Below are 11,314 nucleotides of genomic sequence, written 5' to 3'. Positions count from 1 at the left end.
GGTGATCCTGAACGTGTAGTTTAGAATCTAGATAGGTATTAGACAACCCTATTTGCCTAGATCCAGTCTGGTACATCCCACGCAGTTCCTGAGGAAGTGACGTCACCCGCGACCTACTTTTGGACGGATATATTATTGCTAAATTACGAATTAATTTACAGGGAAATTTGAGGACATGTAATTAATTATATTAATCTCAAAAGTAATTAATTATAGTTACGAGTATATTATTTCCTTTATGTGTTATGAATCATTTTATTGTTATTGTTTTAACTAATATAAGCAGAAGATATTATAAAGAGGTAACATACTTTGTGAGTATAATCAACAAGCCTTTGGACAAGGTCCGGCGGTTGGGCACGGGTCTGCTCTAAGGAGACGATTTAAGGTTTAGACCACAATATGCGAATTGGGAACGTCACACATTTTCCAAAAGTTTTGAATCTTTTTGGAAAGTCAGATTTCATCATGATAATAACGCACACACTCAACATAGCCCCGCACTAGGGAAACCCTGTGTCGCGGGTGCCATGGACACACACATAGGCGACTACAAATTATACCCAAACTATCGAGAGAAATAAATGTAGGCCATACAAATATTTCTCCCGGGCCGGGAATCGAACGTGGGACCTCCGCGTGGCAGTCCGGCAAGGTAACCGTTCGGCCACTGAGGCAGTTGAATGATGTTTTCCTACACCGTTTGCGAGTGGCATAGTTTATATAAAACATTAACAAATGTAAATAACTTATAGCAGTAGAGCTCATCCAGTGAACTTCTGCCATTTTACCCATTCCAAGTACCCAGTTCAAGTGGCAGCGTCCCCATCTTAGCTTGTTCACCCCGCCACTTGGTAAAATAAAAAACCTTAGAAATTAATTAATTCCTAGGTACATGCCGCTACAGAGAACAGGAACTGTAGACCGCTCTTCAACGATATACTTTTTATTTCTTTACATCTTATTATGATAGCGTCTACTCGCGCGTTGTATTTCTTTGAAGCAATAAACGAATTACTAAAACCCACTTCCTAAAAATTATTAAGTGTTTGTCTCATTTTCGTCTACTTTGGCGTAACTAGGTGAATGAGGCCCGTCTTCCCGTCATCCCGGTTAGTACAATTGACATAATGGCGCCGTTTCCCGCGCAAAACTGTCGCTTACAAAATGGCCGCCAAGATAGCGTAACGTGCTACTCTTGTATTAAATTCCTTATACGAAGCTGCGAGGAGTTTTAAATAATTTCATAAACATACAATGGAAAATAAACAGTAGTAAGTTGTACGTATAGAAATTATTGTTTGTGTTTGTAATACGCCATAGTACGAGTTCCACTATGCCCAAGGTATTTTAATAAATATTTAAGTCCCTAATCAAAAGGCCCATTATGTGAAAATTCCCTCACAAAAGCAAATAAATAAAAATCCACTATGATTATTTGTTTACTTCTCTCACAATGGCTACTATAGCGATTGTAAATAAAATATGGACGATTGTTTTCACATGTCACTATTGTTGACTGTTAGAAGCATAAGCAAGCGAACTATGTGCCTAGTTCTGTCAGCTCTAATTGATCATTAGCCATTTGAAATTCTTTTTTATGACATCAATTGGCATTCAGAACTTTAGATCCCACAAAGTTGACAACTCCTATGTGCCTGTAATTACACCAGCAGCCTTACTCTTCAAAACAAGAACGTAATAATGCGTACATTACCGCTTGATGGCAGTAGGCTTCCTTGGACCCATTTTTCCACAAGGGGCTCTATTGTTACTTGTCCAGATATTTACATTAAGAATTACTTTGTAAAATAGTTATGTCATTAAAAAATCGTGACATAGACATAGGCTGTTCTTTAAAAGTCGTCTTCACCAATTCACAAATTAATTTACAGGACAATGTTTACGCTCTTCTATAATAAAATTCCTGATGATATTCAAAATTGATGAAGAGATGACAATAATCTATGGGAGTGATCCGTTTGGCTCATTCTAGTAGTCTTTGCATTTGATATAAAAAATATAGATAGTAAAGTTCATAATGTAGAAAACAAATATCAATTTACAACTCCAATACGTTCTCACTTATTCTTTACTACTTACTAATGAGTAATATTGTTTAAAATAATGGACATTTCAAGTATTTTTGGCTTACCTATGAAATAATGGTATTTTAAATTTGCTTAGGCCGGTAATTACAATTTCAACGTTCTTAGTTTTGTAGATTCCCACAAAATAAACTTGATAATTAAAGCCGCAGACTTATGTCTACAAGTTGCACGTGTTATAACTTAGCTATGGCCATGTTTTTTACATATATCGTGTCTGTCAAAGTCGTTGCACCCGCAGCTTTTTCGACGACGACGTCCTAAGGTCAAACGCAAGGTGTTTGGCGGCACTGGAACAATACGGGCCCAACGTCACCGCGCCTTCTACAGAAGTGCGCCCACGCATCCGATGTTGATGGTTCTAATATGTTCACCAATTAATAGTTTTCGTAAAATATTTAGGGAAAATGTCCTATGAATAATGTCCTATGTCCTATGAATAATATATTTGAAGCACGCCATTTATCTAGTAGAAAGTATGTTGTTAATATATATGTATACATACTAAGTATACATATAAATTATCAAAATTATTTTAGTGCTCAACCCGTTTGTTTAACGATAGAGTTTTTATTGGAGTCCATTGTCGTAGACCAGCCTTAATAATTATTATTTATTTATTTTACGGATGACGTAAATCGATATACAAATTAGTAACAGACTTATAAACTATGTTACATTATTTTAAATTGAGACCCGTTAAATCTGTCAGGTTTTATGAGCGGTCCCCATTTTCTCAGCAATCATTTTTAGGATGATGTGGCTACGTAGTCAAAATAATAATATTAGGGGTTAAAGTATGAAATTGCCGTTTTATTGCAATAGGTTCTTTGAATTTTCATAGAATCTTCATGGTTTGAGGTTTTTTTTTTTAAATTTGAAACATTTGAATATCGACTTTCAATTGTTTTTGTTATTCAATTTAGACAAGAAAGATGGATACTGCGAAAATTCGAGTGATTTTTGAATACGAGTTCCGACGCGGAACTAACGCGGCAGAAACAGCCCGCAATATCAATGCTGCGTTTGGAGAGGGGTCTACTAATGAACGCACCGTGCGATTTTGGTTTAAACGCTTTCGTGATGGAAATTTCGACTTAAAGAACGAGCCACGAGGAAGACCGCCCACACAGGTGAATAACGATGAATTAAGAGAGATAGTGGAAGCCGATCCTAGTCAAACTACCCAGGAATTAGCGGCATGGCTTAACGTTACCTTACCCACAATATTGACTCACTTGCGTCAAATCAATAAAATAAAAAAATACGAAAAATGGGTGCCTCATGATTTGACTGATCTGCAGAAAGAAACGCGTGTTGAAACTTGTGTTGCCTTGTTGAACCGGTACAGAAATGAAGGAATATTGGATCGAATTGTAACATGTGATGAAAAGTGGATTCTTTATGATAACCGGAAAAGAAAAATGCAATGGCTGACCCCAGGTCAAATGCCACAACAGTGTCCTAAAGCAAAACTTACCAATAAAAAGGTAATGGTAACTGTTTGGTGGTCTCAGCATGGTGTTATTCACTATAGTTTTCTCCGATCTGGTCAAGCAATAACGGCAGATGTCTATTGTGCCGAACTCCGAACCATGTTGACAAAACTAGCAGTAAAACAGCCCCGACTCATGAATCGATCTTCACCATTATTGCTCCACGACAACGCGAGACCTCACACAGCACGAGAAACCATTTTGACCCTTCAGGAACTGCAGTTAGAAACCATTCGTCATCCTCCGTATTCACCAGACCTTGCTCCAACGGACTACCATTTTTTTCGTGATTTGGACAATTATCTACGTGACAAGAAGTTTTCTTCCCAGGAGGCAGTACAAAATGCTTTCACACAGTTTGTGCAGTCTAGATCGTCGGAGTTCTATCGCAAAGGCATTAATAACCTTCCCATTAGATGGCAGCAATGTATAGATAATAATGGCAACTATTTTGATTAAATAAATTTGTTAAAAATTTAAAAAATAAACAATTTAGATTTTCAGTACAAATCGGCAATTTCATACTTTAACCCCTATTATTACTACATATGGAAATTCATTAGTGGCATTTGAATACTATAATAGTAACCAGTCCGTGTATTTTCTCAAAATGTATACTTTATTATATATATTTTTAAGGAAAAATATATATATCATTACATAAAATATCCAAATTCAATGTATACGTAAATTACTTTATTATTATGTATATTTTATATATTATAATGTATAAAACAAAAATAATACGCCAGAGGACTACACCAACACCAATCGCCTGGAATCAATCGAGGGACTTCCCAGCACTATGAGTACCAAAACGATGAAATTCCAGACCAGAACCCATTTAGTAAACTTCATTGTCTAAATTGCTCCTACCGAGAATTAACTCAGGATCATCTAGAGTAAACGACAGTTGACAATTTTAAAGAGACATAGAGCTCGATAGGCATTTGATAAACGATGGCTCGTTATAATTTGGTATGAAGTTAAATAGATACCCCTTACACCAAAAATACACACGTCACGTGTGTATGGATTAAACACGTGTTTGATAATTAATGAAAAACAGGTTTTTTAATGATTTTTTGTAACACCAATGGATTTTATATTTAAATTCAAATAAAATTGACCAAAAAATAATCTGCGTGTTTTATCGTGCTTAGTTTTTGATCCCATATGACAGTTTTGATGTGTGTATAATTGTTTTACCAAGAGAATGAGAATAAAAGTATCTTTATATTCAAGTAACTGAAATCAAGCATTAAAAGCGACACAAAATAAAATATTTGGAAAGTAATGCTGAGACAGCAAGGATTCTGTTTTTATAATAACGTCCACAACTTTACGCATTTTATGGCACATAATATCAACCTATCTTTATTGTTTGTATGTAAATATATAAATATATATAACACACACACTCAACATAGCCCCGCACTAGGGAAACCCTGTGTCGCGGGTGCCATGGACACACACATAGACAACCACAAATTACACCCAAACTCACGAGAGAAATAAATGTAAGGCATACAAACATTTCTCCCGGCCCGGGAATCGAACCTGGGACCTCTGCGTGGCAGTCCGGCATGGTAACCGTTCGGCCACGGAGGCAGTTAAATGTAAATATGTACAGTAAAAGTATGTATATATGTACAGTAAGTATGTGTATGTGGGGTATATGTGTGTGCTGGTGGGATGGACAACATAAAATGTGAAAGCCCTGAGCCTGAGTGGGCAATAATTGACAGCGATCGGAGATGTGATTATATCAGATGAAACTAGCTACAGTCACGCGACTCTCTTGGAGGCTTTTCGCGTGTGGTTATACGTATTACAGTAAGTATACGTTTGACATAATTTTCTTCGTAGAATACGCTAGCTGAAAACCTGAGCTAATCGTGAATAAAATCAGTACAGAGTACTAAAAAACCGACCTCAAAAGTCATTAATTAAGCATTATGAGATGGAAAATAGTTAAAAGTCAAAATTATTTGCACCCTGTTTATGAGTCCAGTCCATCCTCGATGTTCCAGGTAAACAGTATAAGTGATTTTAATTTGATTTAATTTTCTATCAAATAACTCTATTTTTGTTAAGTGCATGTATTATTCTGAGAGGGAGAGCCAGGATTGTCGTAGAACAGGATTTACCGGGTTTGGATTCGTCTATGTTCGATATTTGCTTATATTTTATACTTGTTGGGAGATAATAAGTAATATATTATTATTTGTGAATATTCAGAGCAACAAATGGTTCACAATTCTTGTTCAACGTCTAAAGTTCCCAACCCTTATTGGCTGCAACCCAATAGGGTTGATGTTTTATGTAATAATTCTCGATAACCTTATGATTAATAATATGTATGAAACGGCGCGTACCTAGGTTACTTGGTGTTTCCGCTGCATTTTCTACATTATTCATGCGCCGTACCCATCAGTTATGATTAAGAATTGTAATTATTAATTAGACATTGATCGTTTTCTTATCATATTACAATCGATATGAATTGGCATTGACTTGATGATAATTCTACGCAATTTGCGCACCTGTGTTCAAGATTCATAGGTATAAATAACTTTCGATTAGCTGCGACTGGTGATTCGTCAGTCAGATGGATATATCGTTGTAGATATTCATGTTAAATGGTCCACTGTGGGACGAAGCTCTTTACAAATACGCGTAGAGAGTACGCAATATCTTTTTAGCTGTGAGAAGAAGGAATGAGTGTAATAAAATAAATAAATAGGACTTTATTCATCACACTTATTATATTTAATGTCGTCTTAGAGTAATAACCTCAATTTTAGTAGCAGTAGAACTCCTTGTCAAAGAGTTCGTCCAGGGAAGTACTGCCACCTTACCTATTTCTGCCTCCAAGCAGTAATGTGAGCATTACTATGTTCCGGTTTGGAAGGGTAAGGGTGCTGGTGAAATGACAGCACATGGGACTTGTCAACTTATGCCTCAGGGTGACAGGCGCGGTGGCAGTGACCCTAAGATCTTTGCGATTTAAAGCTCTAAAGTGGCACTGTAATTGTTATGGACAGACGTATAACTTACGACCACACGACTTGTTCGTCCCGTAAGTTCCGTAGGTTGTAAAATGATTCGAAATCAATAAAGTAGATAGAGACGTATATTATATACAAGTAGTCCCACCGCCAAACGTACGACTGACGATGGATGATAGAAAGAACCAATATGACGCATAAAAGTGCGAGAGGCGTAAATGATAGAACTGGAATGAAAGAGAACTTAGACAAAAATAGGTTCTGGTTACGTCAGAGGCAGCAGAATAAAAAAAAACCAATCGTGATCATGAACTACAGGCCACGGGTTGCCACTAACATTACGGTTTGGGCCATGCTGGCCTAATGCGGGTTGGGGACTTTTACGACGTGCAGGTTCATGCATGGTGCTTCCCAACGCCTTTAGCGAGTTGTATTGCTATTACATATTCCTAATGGCATCGTCATCAATAACCAATCGCTGTCCACTGCTGGACATAGGCCTTTCCCAATGCGCGCCATTTCGCCGGGTTCTCAGCTCGTCGCATCCATCTGTCGCCAGCAGCCTTTCGCAAATCGTCACTCCATCTGGCTAGAGGGTGTCTTACACTACGTTTGCCGAATCGTGGTCTCCACTCAAGAACTCGCTTCCCTCATCGGTTGTCGAATCTTCGACAGATTTTGCCAGCCTACTGCCACTTCAGCTTGCATATTCTACTACCTAATGTACTCACTTACAAATTGAAATCATAGGTCGAAATTGAACCGTCGATCTCTCATTTCTTTGGATCAAGCGCTCTCCCATTGCGCTACCATCGCTTATATATAACGTTTAATGATGCAGTTAGCCCTATCTTTGTAATATCTCTAAAGAGCTTTAAAGTTGGCGGCACTCAATCAAAACAGTTACGTTTCTTCTTAATACAGTCTGCCTCACATAGGCACTATCTTCATTAACTTTTATAAAATAGCATAACTATTGCAGAGTCAAATTAAAGTGTATTACTTGTCTAGCCCATTGTACTTCCTAAAGACAATGTGTCTCACGGTGAACACGTTTCCACACGAATTATTCGCCAGTGAAACTATTTTAATTAGAAGCTTGCGCTTGCGCTTCTTTGCTGTTCGTCTGTTGCCGACTGAAGACTGGGATAACATTATGTATTCGCATTCTACACGATACCTATACTCTTTTTAATTATCTTTTCTATATACAACCATTTTCCTCTTTTAGTCTAGTGGTTGCTTTCCAATTGAGAGGTCGACGGTTCGAATTGTTGTGGCGGTATGAACCTATACTTAATGTCTAAGTTGCGTAAAACCGTGAATGTTTAGTAGCAATAGGTATCTCTCGCTTATGGCAAAGAAAAGCGTCGTGATGAAACGTGTGACGTTTCTAATTGATCATCCAACAGGAGCGAGTGTTTGTTAACTGGACACCATTTTTTTTTCCTGCCCCGTCAGGGACTTCACGATCACAACCAGATTTTAAAAATGTCAGCGGTATGGACATTCCGCAAAGTACTGTCAAGACCCCGATTGCACTTGTGGTCACTGCGGCTGCGTGGGTCGTATAATTAAAGATTGCTCGAAACTGCAAGAACCACCTAAGTGTAGGGACATGGAAAAAGTATCGATACTTTTTGGTATCGAGTACTCTTCCATCCGATCTAATACCTTTGTACTCGATACTTTTCAGGTATTAGTACTTTTTGACAAGTATCGTATCGTTTTGAATAATTTCTACGTAGGACACCTCATATCGTAACGCAAGCCACCTTGCGATTTTTTTTAAATGGCAACCTTCATCACAAACGGCTTGGCTGTATAGTGTATGCCACCATTTGCCTCTTTATAATAATGAGAATGAAGAAAAATAATTAATAACTTTTGAATTAATTTACGGACAACGGCGAACAAAAATGTGTAGTCTGATACTACACATTTTTGTTCGAAGATCACTTCCAGTGCAACGGAACAAGATACGTCAATGTGTAGCTTGATGTGCTGGCGTGTGTACCTGACGAATTTATATTTGTGTACCTCGCAATTCCGGCGAAGTTTGTCCCTTCTTCACAACGTTTGTTCTCAAAAGCAGACAATACAATATCAAAAACGAGAAACAGCCTGCAGCAAGCCAAATAGATTTTTGATTTTAACTGATTATACAGAGGACGAGTGGGAAACTTAAGTAACACAAATTATGTGAAATGACGATTGATTGAATTGATCGATTTAATCAATGTCTTTTGTTTCAATTAAACATCAAAAATCAAGCAAAAGACTTATAAAGTTATATGTTTTATTTGTCTTTAAGTAGGGAAAATTTGCATACTGTTATGTATACGATACTTTTTATGCGATACTACTCATGAGTACAGTATCGATACTTTTGATTCGATACTGTGTCCCTACCTAAGTGCGCTTCCTGTCAGCGGTACAACAAGCTAACACAGGACGGGAGACGCGCTATGCCCAGCGAGAAAAAGTGCCGAAGTCAGATCTGCCCGGCTAAGTGACAAAATATTTTTTTGAGATGTGATAAACAATAACCCAGTTATGAGTATTGAAATTGTTTAATGATTTTTCAGCATGCATCGATAAGTTGAACGCGTTGACTAATTTTAACTGTTTTTAAAAGAGAATTTGCTCCATCTTTTGCTATTTCAAATGAATGTTTGACCATTTGTCACTTCGCTGCGTTTTTTTTAGTTAGTGGACGGCAGAGATATTGAAGTTCCATCCACTATGAGGGCGCCTAGAGCAAGCGAACAGCAAGACATGATATAAGACAGGAATGGGTACTGTAACAAACGATTTTGTAAATGACAGGGACTCTTCCTTATAACAATGTAAGAAAACCACGCAAGACTGGTTAAAAGCAAAAACTACCATGACATTGAAAAGGTTATATCTGTTGTTACTTAACACGTAATCCTGATAGTGATTAAGACGCTAGCTAATGTAATTAAGAATTCATGTTTTATTAAATTTATTGTTATTGAACAAAATATGTTGACTAATTATTAAGCTATAATCACCGATTTGGATATCTAAGATGCAAGTAATCAATTTTACTTAGTTTAGGCACAACCCGGACACTCCATACAACGGTAGAAACTTACTTACCTACTACTACACACGCAAATGTGTGCTTGAAGTGGTAGGTTTATCCATCACTTCCTTGAACTATTTTTTCTCTGGTTTAAGAGTGTTAGGGACACTGCTGCTGCGCCGGTAACCCTAAGACATAAGTTAACAAGTCCCATGTGCCTATAAATTTACCAAATGTTCGACAAGTATGACTTCCTTATTGCATCATTATAAAATGACGTTTTAAGAAACTTTTTAAGTCAATTGGTCTCTAATTACAAGACATAAATTCTAATTTCACTTTACATTTTTCTGTTGAATGCTTAAAAAGGCTTTCACAACAAAAAGGTCGGTGCTGTAACATTCCTTCCTATTTCTACAGCGAAAATGAGTTACGTTAAAAGAAAAAATATTATTTTTCGTATAAAGTTGGATTTTTTACCAACCTATTTTAGATATTTTTGCTATAATTATTTTAAGCAGTATAAATTAACTGTAATGTTGTATTAAAAAGAATACATTTGCACTTTTTTAAAATATGTATGTATTTCTCATTAGTATAAAAGCAAACAATCGCTGGTAGAACAACCACAGACGCCTACTTACGTAGAGTCGAACCAAAAACAATATAGTTTACCTCTTTTATTTGTAACGACTTATACACTAAATTATATTATTATATGCCTTAAGAGTGGTTACAGATGACGACCTTAAGCAGTGATGCAAACACGCGTTTATGAAACGCGCGATTGCATCGCTACATTTGCGATGTATAGTCGATTGCATCGATGTAAACGCGCAACTACATAGGTACAGTTGTAGTCGCTTACGATGAATAATCATGTACGAAAAACCTGTATAGGCTTATGCACAATGTTTTCTTTTGTTAATTGAAAATTTTAAATTGGAATTAATAAATATAAATAGAAATAAATTAGTTAATTTAATAGGTGCATCGCGTTTGTATCGCGCTCCTTTTAATCGCGCGCACGTGTTTAATAAACGACTGCATCGCTACTGCATCGCGTTTGCTTCGCTGCTATAATTCGTCGTGTGTAATCACTCTTAGACATAGCTAAAAGTAGAATTCGCCTGACTTTGAGAAAGCTATCGACATACCAGGAATCAGAAGGATTTTCGTTTTTTTAACCGACTTCAAAAAAGGAGGAGTTCTCAATTCGACTGTACGTTTTTTTTGTATGCATGTTTGTGATTTGCGGCATTTGTGAACCGATTTTGATGATTCTTCTTTTTTTTGGAAAGAGGATACCTCAGAAGTGGTCCCACATAAATTTGAAGACAATATTCTCTCTATTAAATAAGAATTAGTAAAAAATTAAATTAAAAACACGTTCAAACATATTTCAACATTTACGTTATAAAAATTAAGTAATTCAAAACTTAAACAACAATAATTGTAACTTTTTATAAAATGTAACATGTATTTTGGATTATTATCTAATAAATGTAGAGCAAGCCTTCTACCAGCGGGCTGCTACCACTAAATGTGGGTCTTTTGGCTATCGCCAATCTACAATAACACTACAATCTGCACCAAACACTTTTATAGACAATACTTAGTGACAATTTGATTGTAACCGAAGTAAAC

This window comes from Hyposmocoma kahamanoa, unplaced genomic scaffold, assembly GCF_003589595.1.
Source record: "Hyposmocoma kahamanoa isolate Upper Pololo Valley unplaced genomic scaffold, ASM358959v1 64, whole genome shotgun sequence".
NCBI lineage: Eukaryota > Metazoa > Arthropoda > Insecta > Lepidoptera > Cosmopterigidae > Hyposmocoma > Hyposmocoma kahamanoa.
The sequence above is the reverse complement of the archived record's forward strand: the minus strand, read 5'-3'. Positions refer to the sequence as shown.